This window comes from Pogona vitticeps, chromosome 2 (genome assembly GCF_051106095.1).
Source record: "Pogona vitticeps strain Pit_001003342236 chromosome 2, PviZW2.1, whole genome shotgun sequence".
NCBI lineage: Eukaryota > Metazoa > Chordata > Lepidosauria > Squamata > Agamidae > Pogona > Pogona vitticeps.
The window spans coordinates 21,516,004-21,526,776 of NC_135784.1; the positions used below are offsets into that span (position 1 = coordinate 21,516,004).

Below are 10,773 nucleotides of genomic sequence, written 5' to 3' on the forward strand. Positions count from 1 at the left end.
TTCTTCTTCATCGGATCCCGCCCATCCTCAGCCGTTTTCAGTGTGAAACGAGGCGTTCAAATTCATTTGTATGAGATGTGGGAGAAGCCAGTTCCCATGGTTTATATCCTGTTAATCAGGGTGAGTTTGGACTACAGCTTCCAGAATCCCCTCCCCCCCGGGGGGCAGCAGGACTCAGGCCAAGCCCACTTAAAACAAATTATATAAACTGGATAAGTATGATACCTGATAATATAGATAAGTCAAAGGAACACATTGTTATATATATTATTACGGGAGCCAGAATTATGTATGCTAGAAATTGGAAAAGTCCGACAGTACCGAAAAAAGATCTTACTGAAAAGATACGGGAAATAGCCGAAATGGATATCTTATCAGAAGTCATGAAAGATCAACACCTGCAAAAGGTAACATAAAGATGGGACTTACTTAACAAATGGATTGAATTGACAGGCAGTAGCTGAACAATATACAGTATATTGAAATGTAAACTTTATCAACAAGGCAGAAAAGAGTAAATAGAATAACTTAAAATCTTGATATGATAGTAGGTATAGATTGGATATCAGTATCTTATTGGCTCCCCTCTTCCTCATAAATTCCAATTCCCTTTTTCCTTTGTCACCCCTCACATTAAAAAATAAAAATAAATTGAAAAAAACCCACATTATATAAACTGGAACCCCAAAAAGTAATTTCCCCCCCTAAAGCTGTGCTGTTGATCAACCTGCCAAATGAAAGGGAGAAATCTAGCCCTCGTGGACCCCTTCCAGAGAAAAGGATATTTTGTTCCAAATGTTACCTGTTGTGAAATGGAGAAATTCTGTGAGGTGGCGTACTCTCCGTAAAAAAAGAGGCCTGTCTCTTTGGTCAATAAAAAATTTGAATATTCCATGAAAATGTGGTGATTGAAAAGGTTAAAATGGGCCCATTCTTGTTCTCAATATTTTAGAACTGTAGAGTTGAAAATATACTCCAGGGTCATCTAGTCTGACCTAGGAACCAAGAGCTACAGCAGACCTGAAAGATGGTTAACCTCTGTTTAAAAAAACTAGAAAGAAGGAGAATTTATCCTTTTCAACAGCAATCCATTCCACTATCAAACAGCTGTTACCACCAGGAAGGTCTCCCTACTGTTGAAATCTTATAATTTGAATCTGTTGCTTCAGGCCTACCATCAAGAACAGCAGAATAATTCTATTCGAACTGCAGAGCGGGAAGGGACCCTCAAGGTCATCAAGTCCAGCCCCTGCCAAGGAGGCCAAGTGGGGAATCGAACTCCCAACCTCAGATTCCATAGCCAGAGACCTAAACTCTTGAGCTATCCAGCAATTCTGGATATACCAGGACCATCTTTGATAAGGGAGCCCTTCAGATATTGGAGGATATCAATCAGTCCCAACTCGGGGAGGCGGGGCTTTGTTGCGGTGCTGCCAGCAACTCCAGAGAGGAGCTCTCTGGAAAAAGCTGGAACCCTCCGGCCCGGGATCCCCCTTTTGAAATGGGGATCAAAGGAGAGTCTAGAAGAAGTCTCTCTGAAGCAGATGGTGAGCAGCAGAAGGAGAAGAAAGGGAGGCAGACCCGGACTTTTTTCTTCTGAAGAAATCACCGTGCACGGACTGGAGCGGGCGCCATTTTTTGGCACTGAGCCGCGAGGAACCCTTTACCGGGGGAGAGGAGAGCAATCAATATAAACTAATAATATATAACAAGTAAGTAAGCCGAAGCCTCTGATTTATGAAACAGCCTCATTAAGCTGAAATAAGAATGAAAATATTTGGCTGAAAGAATAAATGCAGCGGCGGGTTTATCTTATCAGTCTGACTCAAAAGCGAAACTAAGCTTCTCTAAGTGAACTCTTAAACACCAGGCTGATTCTAAAGCCGAGAGTCTGAGATGGAAAAATAAATCTTATGTTTCTGGAGAAGAATCCCAGACAGCAATACCGTCTGACTGGATTTAAGAGACTTCGGTGGATGCAGTGTGGCTGGGATACGTTACTCTTTGCCTTCTCTGGACTTTGTGAACTATAAATAATAGAATCTGGTGGCTTTCGGGAGAAGGAGCTGACGTGGCCGACTGGACTAAGGAGCATTAAGGGGTTAATGAAGATCACAAGACGAGCTCCAAGGACAATCTACTGGACAGTTTGAGACTCTGTGACTGTTGTTTAGTTTATCGGACTGCAGACCGCGTGTGAGTCTAATAATAGAAGCTTGCTGAACTCAGGAGAAGAAGAAATAACTGCGTCACGGTTCTAATTGATATTGTATTTGCTGGGCTAAAAGTTGATTTTTATACTACAATATTTGGACAAAGATTGGAGGGAGATCTAAGGGGAGGTTTATGATGAGGGGTTTGAATTGTTGATAAAATTGTGGAAACTGTGGAAGAATTTCTAGGGGGTGATTATTGTGGTATTTATACAAACCCCAAAGCCTGAGATGGACCCCAAAAATTCAAAAGAACAAATGGAGACTTGGTCTGTTCAATCCCAAAGTTCTGGAATAGTGGTGCAAGAAATAGAAAAGGAATGGCAGATTAATATACAAAGGCTAATATTAACAGGGTTCCAGCAAGTGAATGCAGGTCTTAGCAAATTAGAAGATTTGATGAAAGGGACGAAAGAGGGGACAGTAGATGCCAAACAAAACTTAAATGAAGTTGTACAGACTTTAGAATCGTCTGTATTAGACATGACACCAGGTAATATGAATGTAGTAGAGAGTTATCCAGTGACCCATGCAGCTTCCAAAATTAAAAAGCATTATGACAAAAATCTTAAGGAGGCAGAGATACTGAAACCAGACAATTTTATGGTGAAAATATGGGAAGTGAAAAAAATGAATATTCTGTCAGATGGGCTGAAAGACTGTTCAATTCAAAAAGAAACTGAACGATGGGATGTATTGTATAAATGGCAGCAGCTACCAGACAACGTTGGAATAACATAGAATAAAATTAAAGTTAAATGATAAGATAAAAGCAGGAGGGTAATCAAACTGTGAAAAAGCAAAAAGTTGATATGTATTAGTAATATGAATTGATTGGATGATGTTATACTTTATGCTCTCCTATCCCCCAAAATCATTTTTCCTTTCCTATCCCCTCTTTCTTTTTGTACCCTCTATCCCTGTTCCTAAATAAAAAAGAAAATTTTGGATATTAAAAAAAAAAAAAAAAGAAACATCTCCAACTCATCTCTATGTTGAACCCTTCCTTTTGTCCTTCATCCAAGTTATTCGGGGTGGCACATCTGGTCCTGGAAAACTACCCGATGATTTATTTATTTTATTTATATTTATTTATTTATTTATTCGATTTTTACCCTACCCCTATATATAACGTCTACTCGGGGTGGCTTACATAAGTTAAAACACATTAAAAAAGCATACAATATAACATATATAATACAAGATGCTAAAAATCAAGAAACAAGAGGGGGAAAAAGAAAAAGAAAACATTACTTAGTTGACTGGGGGGAAGGCCTGTTTGAATAACCAGGTTTTTAGTTGAGTTTTGAAAACACCCAGCGAGGGTGCCAGCCGAATTTCAGTGGGGAGTGTGTTCCACAGCCGAGGGGCGACCGTCGAGAAGGCCCGGTTTCTTGTTTTCTCCTTCCAGGCCTCCCTCGGCATCTGTCCCCTCAGCTGCCCCTGCTGGCTTTGTCGGATAATTCGGGTAGCCCTGGGCGGGAGGAGGCGATCTGCCAAATATTGAGGTCCCAAACCGTTTAGGGCTTTATATGTGATCATTAACACTTTGAAGTCGATGCGGATACGAATAGGTAACCAGTGCAGTGCAGCCAAAGTGGGGGAGATATGCTGAAATTTTCTCACCCCACTAATAAGCCTAGCTGCTGCATTCTGGACCATCTGAAGCTTCCGCATCAGCCTCAAAGGCAGCCCCACGTAGAGTGCATTACAATAGTCTAATCTCGAGATTACGAGCGCATGGACTAGAGTAGTGAGGGCCCCCCGATCAAGATATGGCAGCAGCTGGGCAATCCGCCATAGATGAAAATAGGCGGAATGGACCACGGATGCCACCTGGGTTTCCATGGTTAGTGCCGGGTCCAGATGTATCCCCAAGCTGCGGACCTCACTCTTTGCGGCAAGGGTCGTCCCTCCAAAGGGAGGGAGTCACCTATGCCACTGACGGGAGGGCCGCCCACCCTCAAGACCTCCGTCTTGTCCGGGTTCAGCCTCAATCCATTTGACTGCATCCATTCCAGTACAGTCTCCAGGCAGCGCTGGAGGGACCGGACGGCATCCACTGAAGTTGGAGGAAAGGAGATGTAGAGCTGTGTGTCATCAGCGTACTGGTGACACGAAGCCCCACACCCCCTGATGACCCCACCCAGCATCCTCATATAGATGTTAAACAGCATTGGGGAGATGATCGATCCCTGTGGAACCCCACAGTTGAGATTCCACGGGGCCGAGACATTCTCCCCAAGCTGAACTCTCTGGGGGCGGTCCTCCAAAAAGGAGTGGAGCCAGGTAAGTGCAAGGCCACCGGTTCCCAACTCGGAGAGCCTCCCCGGGAGGATACCGTGGTCGACGGTATCAAAGGCAGCTGAGATGTCGAGGAGGACCAACAGAGACACATTGCCCCCATCGGCCTCCCTCAACAGATCATCCAGCAGTGCGACCAGTGCCGTCTCTGTACCATAGCGCGGCCTGAAGCCCGACTGAAATGGGTCCAGAGCATTGGTTTCGTCTAAGAGCGCCTGAAGCTGATCTGCCACCACTCTCTCAACCACTTTGCTGAGGAAGGAAACACTGGCGACAGGCCTATAATTGCCAATTTCGTCCGCTGCCAGATTTGGTTTCTTCCTAATGGGCCTAATGAGTGTCTCCTTGAGGGCAAGGGGAACCTTGCCCTCCTGGAGAGACCCATTAATTATTGCAGTGGCCCATTCAGTTGTTACCAGCCTGGCTGCTTTGATTAACCAGGCCGGGCAAGGGTCGAGAGAAGAGGTGGTGGCCCGACAGCGATCAAGCGCCTTATCTACCAAATCTGATGTTACAGGCTGAAAGGAGTCGAGAATTACCGGGCATGACGGAGCGCTGGACATCTCTGCTCGATCCATTGTATTTAAAAAAGGAGAAAGGTCATGGCGGATGGCCTCCACTTTAGATATAAAAAACGCTGCAAATTGGTCAGGTGAGATGCTAGTAGGATGATGACAGTCTATGAAGATGGGGCCCTAGCTCACCTGGCATATAAAGATGCCAGCTTTCCAAACGTATCTGTATTTTCAAAAGGAGTGGAACATGCAAGAATAGGCAGGCAAAGTGTGAAGACAAAAACAGTATACTTGCTAATTGTCATGAGTCAAAAAAAACTCTTCAGGGCAAAAAGTTTCAGTCAAAATATTGGCCGAAGGCGATGGTTTCTTTCCCTGCTTACTTCTGCAATTCTTTCTTGGTGCAGAACTTTGAATTTCTGGTTAAATCCCTTTGTTCTGCACAGCAGAAGTACAGAGATTCGCAGAGGAGAATGGCTTCCAGTTCTCCAGAGGGTCCAACCTTTTCATATGAAGTGGCCCTTAAGGTCTCACTCTGACCCATTTGTAGGAGAAAGAATAGAAACCTTTCATTACTTATACAGTTGTGAACAGATCAACAGCAAGCTAAACCTACTGACTGAACACCAACTGAGAATTGAGAAGGGGGGTAAAAATGGTTTTCTACCAAATCAGGAGCATGGGATACTTTTATTAGACCTCTGTAAAAAAAACATAACAAGAAAAATATCAAGCAAACAAGCAGCTAGCTTTTGATGATCATTTCTCTTCTTCAGGCTGCGCACCAAGTTCAGAAATTTAGATGCATGTGTCAGTCTTGCACCTGTTTGGTTAAACGGGGGTGGGGGTGGGGGAGAAGGGCGGGAAGGTGTAATGGTGGCGTTCGCCAAGAGGGGGCAGGCCTTTCTGCCCCGAGGAGGAGGAGGAGGAGGAAGGCGAGAGAAAAGGCGGGTACTTCCGCTGCAGAGAAGAGCCACCGCCTCCCCATCTCCAAAGCCCAGGAAGAGGCCACATTCCCGGTTAGACTCGGAGCCTCGACGAAGCTAAGGAGCCGAGAGAGAAACAAAAAGAGAAGAGAAAACAAGCAAGCAAGCCAGCCGAGTCACACAAGCCTCCTCGTCGTTTCTGGTAGGATCTGGGACCTTCCTTCTCTTGAGCTCTCTTGCTGGCTGAAGGAGGCGGGCGTGCCTGGAAGCCGCTGGCCCGGAGCTGGCCTTGGGGCTCCTCTTTGGATTTGCCCTCCCACCAGTCCTGCATTTTTTGAACTTTTTTCGCCCCCCCCCCCGGAAACTCGGGCAGGCCTTTCTTTGCCGGGAGTTGGGAGGCAGACTTCCTTGCGAGTAAAAACGCAGGGTTTCGCAGCGATGTGGGGCTTTACCAGGACTGCGGAGGTGACCCCACTGGCTGAGGGGGCGCCCCAAGCATCCTCCGAGAGAGTCAGTGCGGACAACAAGCTGGCCAGGCAGGCCACGGGGACTCGCCCTCTTCCACACAGTCCCTATTCCTTCTGATTTGTGGAAGCCATTTTGAGGGTTTCCAGAGAGAGAGAAAACTTAGAAGTGGTGGATACTTCCCTTCTTTTGGGGGGGGGGCCCTCTTGGGATGGGGCAGCTTGCCCGAGACCACCCAGGCTGGCGATTCCCGAAGGAGGCAGAGGGAGGAATCGAACTCCCAACCTCTGGCTTCTCTCAACCAGGGAGCTGTGCCATATTGTTGTTGTTTAGTCGTGTCCGACTCTTCGTGACCCCATGGACCAGAGCACGCCAGGCCCTCCTATCTTCCACTACCTCTCGGAGTTGTGTCAAATTCATGTTGGTTGCTTCGATGACACTGTCCAACCATCTCATCCTCTGTCATCCCCTTCTCCTCTTGCCCTCACACTTTCTTAACATCAGGGTCTTTTCCAGGGAGTCCTCTCTTCTCATTAGATGGCAAAAGTATTGGAGCCTCAGCTTCAGGATCTGTCCTTCCAGTGAGCACTCAGGGTTGATTTCCTGTAGAACTGATAGGTTTGTTCTCCTTGCAGTCCAGGGGACTCTGAAGAGCCTCCTCCAGCACCACAATTCAAAGGCATCAATACTTTGGTGGTCTGCTTTCTTTATGGTCCAGCTCTCACTTCCATACATCACTGCAGGAAAAACCAAAGCTTTGACTATGAGGACTTTTGTTGGCAAGGTGATGTCTCTGCTTTTTAAGATGCTGTCAAGGTTTGTCATCGCTTTCCTCCCAAGAAGCAGGCGTCTTTTAATTTCGTGGCTGCTGTTTCCATCTGCAGTGATCATGGAGCCGAAGAAAGTAAAATTTGTCACTGCCTCTATATCTTCCCCTTCTGTTTCCCAGGAGGTGATGGGACCAGTGGCCACGATCTTAGTTTTTCTGATGTTGAGCTTCAGGCCGTTTTTTGCACTCTCCTCTTTCATCCTCATTACAAGGTTCCTCCTCACTTTCTGCCATCAGAGTGGTATCATCTGCATATCGGAGGTTGTTGATATTTTTTCCGGCAATCTTGATTCCGGCTTGGGATTCCTCCAGTCCAGCCTTTCACATGATGTATTCTGCATATAAGTTGAATAAGAAGGGGAACAATATACAGCCTTGTCGTACTCCTTTCCCAATTTTGAAACAATCAGTTGTTCCATATCCAGTTCTAACTGTTGCTTCCTGTCCCATGTATAAGTTTCTCAGGAGACAGATAAGGTGGTCAGGCACTCCCATTTCTTTAAGAACTTGCCACAGTTTGCTGTGGTCCACACAGTCAAAGGTTTTGCACAGTCAATGAAGCAGAAGTAGATGTTTTTCTGGAACTCTCTGACTTTCATTATAATCCAGCGCATGTTAGCAATTTGGGCTCTAGTTCCTCTGCCCCTTCGGAATCCAGCTTGTACCTCTGGGAGTTTATTTAATGCACTACATTAAATCAACTTAAAGTTGAACAAAATTAACCATACTCTCATTTCTCAACCCTGTGCCACCCTCCCCCTTGGGACCAGATCCATATTCTTTTTTTTTTTTTTTTTCATTTCACATTGTCCCTTTCCAGAAACACACAGATTCTTTTCCCGGTCTATGCCCCTTTCCTTTCTGAAACTCTTATATTAAAAATGCCTCCCATTTTTCTTTAAAATCATTACTTTTTGATATTCCTGGTTTGATTTTCATTTCACAAGTCAATTTATCATCAATGGCCATATTCCACATTTCTTTGTACCATTCTTCAACATTAACTTGGTTATGACTTTTCTAATTCTTTGCAAATCTTAACCTTGCCACAGACATTGTTATGATAATTAATTCCTTTCCTTCTCTCTTCCTTTGGTTATTATTAACCATGTTCAACAAGGCAAGTTATGGAAGACATTTATATATCCACACCAATTATTTCCCTAGTCTCTTTAAAAATTATTATCCATTCCTTCTTACATGTTTTGCAAGACCACCATATATTTAAAAACGTCCCTTTTTCTTATTTGCACTTTTAGCACAGAGATGATACATTTTTATACAACATATTCACCTTCACCGCTGTTCAACATCATATTTCTACACTACTTGATAAAAGTTTTCCTTTAACCTTACAGACATATTATCCATTACAGTGGTGCCCCGCTAGATGCTTACCTCGCATGACGTTGAAATCGCTTGATGGTTCCAGTGGGGGAAATCTGCATTACGTTGATTAGGAGCCTGCTTCGCAAACCGTTGTTTTCTAAACTATGATTTTTCAGTTCCTCAAAATGGCTTCCCTCCACAAAATGGCTTCCCTCCCTTCGCAAAATGGCTGCTTTCCTGACCCCTGCTTCAGAAGACAGCGATTCTAAACAGTTGAACGGCGTTTTCTATGGGCAATCTTCGCTGGATGATGTGGTATTTCCCCATTGGAACGCACTGACCGGTTTTCAATGCATTCCAATGGGGTTTTTCCCTGCTAGATGACGATTTTGCTTCAGGGGAATGGATTATGGTCGTCAAGCAGGGCACCACTGTAATTGTTTGTTCCACAATTTACTCCAATATATCTGTGAAGATTCAACTTCATTATTCAACTTCCCGATAATTTACTCCCATCTTCCCCTTTAATTTCTTCCAGGTCTTCAGTTCTAAGACTACTATTATAATTACAGTGGTGCCTCGCTTAACGAGCGCACCGTTTAACGACGAATCCACATAGCGACGTCGCATTTGTGATCGCAAAAGCGATCACATTGCGATGTTTACATAGGCTAAACATCGCATTGCGACGATCCTTACCGATTTTCGCATTGCGATGTTTTTTTAAAAGCTGATCGGCAGTTCCAAAATGGCCGCCCACATTGTTTTCGTGCTCTGCCCTCGCTTACCGAGAGCGTGAAAATAGTGGCCGGATGGGGAATCTTCGCTGAACTGTGAGTTTAGGACCCCATAGGAACGCATTAAACTAAGTTTAATGCGTTTCTATGGGGTTTTCCTTTCCATATAGCGATGATTCCCCATAGCGACGATTAATCCAGAACGGATTAACGTCTCTATGCAGGGCACCACTGTATTACTTACCCATTGAATCATACACGTTTTCACTGGTTGTTACTCTGTGTCATACCTTTAAAGTAGAAAATGGGGTGAAATGTTTTTCTGGTTATTCAGAAATAATATTTTCCAAAGGCTATGAGGTGTCAGTTATTCTATAAGATATTCTGCAACAGGAGATCTCACTTGCAAATATTCTTATTCTAGGTGGTAGAGAAAAGCAGCGAAGAAGCCAAAGAAGGACAGGAGGAAAAGCTACGAGCGGAGGCCGGGCTGAGCTTATGGCAGAGGCAGGCCGTTGCGGAGAATCGCAAGAGATCAAGAAGGAAGCCGAGAAGGGGCTCCAGCAGCACTGGGAAGCCCAGTGGCAGGAGTTTCTGGAGATGCTGGAGTCCAGCTCTAGAAGAGGGGAAAAGCCCGTGATCTCCGAGGCTGCCCCGTGGGACGATGCCAAGGCCTTCCTGGCCTCCTTTGAGGAAGTGGCCAATGCCTGCCATTGGGGCAAAGGGGAGTGGGTGACCCGGCTCCTGCCAGCACTTCATGGGGAAGCAGAAGAGGCCTTTCAGAGCCTGGAAGCCAGAGACAGGGAGGATTATGGGAAAGTGAAGGCTGCCATCTTGCGAGGAGATGCCCTGAGGATGGAGGTGAGACGCCAGCACTTCAGGGACTTCTCCTGCCAGGAGGTGGAAGACCCCCGGAGGCTTCACAGCCAAGTCCAAGAGCTTTGCCACCGGTGGCTGAGGCCGGAGAGACGCAGCAAGGAGCAGATCCTGGAGCTGCTGATCCTGGAGCAGTTCCTGGCCAGCCTTCCCCTGGACCTCCGGGGCTGGATCCGGGCAGGAGGGCCTGACACGTGTTCCCAGGCCGTGGCCCTGGTGGAGGACTTCCTCGTGAGCCAGGAAGGGGCTGAGAGAGCAAAGTGGCAGGTGAGATCTTGTGTATTGCTCAAGAGAGCATAGAACATGTATTAGGGTAACAAAATTTATAATACGTCTTCTATGCCAGTTTAATATCATCTGTTAAGTACCATTCCGAATAAGACGATGTTTGTTACTTTCAAAAGTTTTTCTTGGTCTAATTGCTACATGCACCGCTTTCTTTTCTCTACTGTATTTTTATTGTTGCATCGATTGCCTTTTTAGTAAATATGGGTTTTCTTTATATTTTTATTTTAAAATATGGATACCTCACCTTTCTCTTGAAAAGGACCCAAGCCTTATTAAAACAAATGCTGGAGG

General features: G+C 45.3%; 1 protein-coding gene across 1 annotated transcript in view; it reads left to right on the forward strand.

Annotated features, from left to right (window-relative positions):
- Positions 1-5,888: 5,888 nt before the first annotated feature.
- The window catches only part of LOC110091332 (uncharacterized), a 102,548-nt gene continuing 97,663 nt past the window's right edge, over positions 5,889-10,773 (forward strand). The window contains exon 1 of the mRNA XM_078386825.1: positions 5,889-6,160. The gene's annotated coding sequence lies outside the window, so the exon portion shown is untranslated. The remainder of the gene's footprint in view (positions 6,161-10,773) is intronic.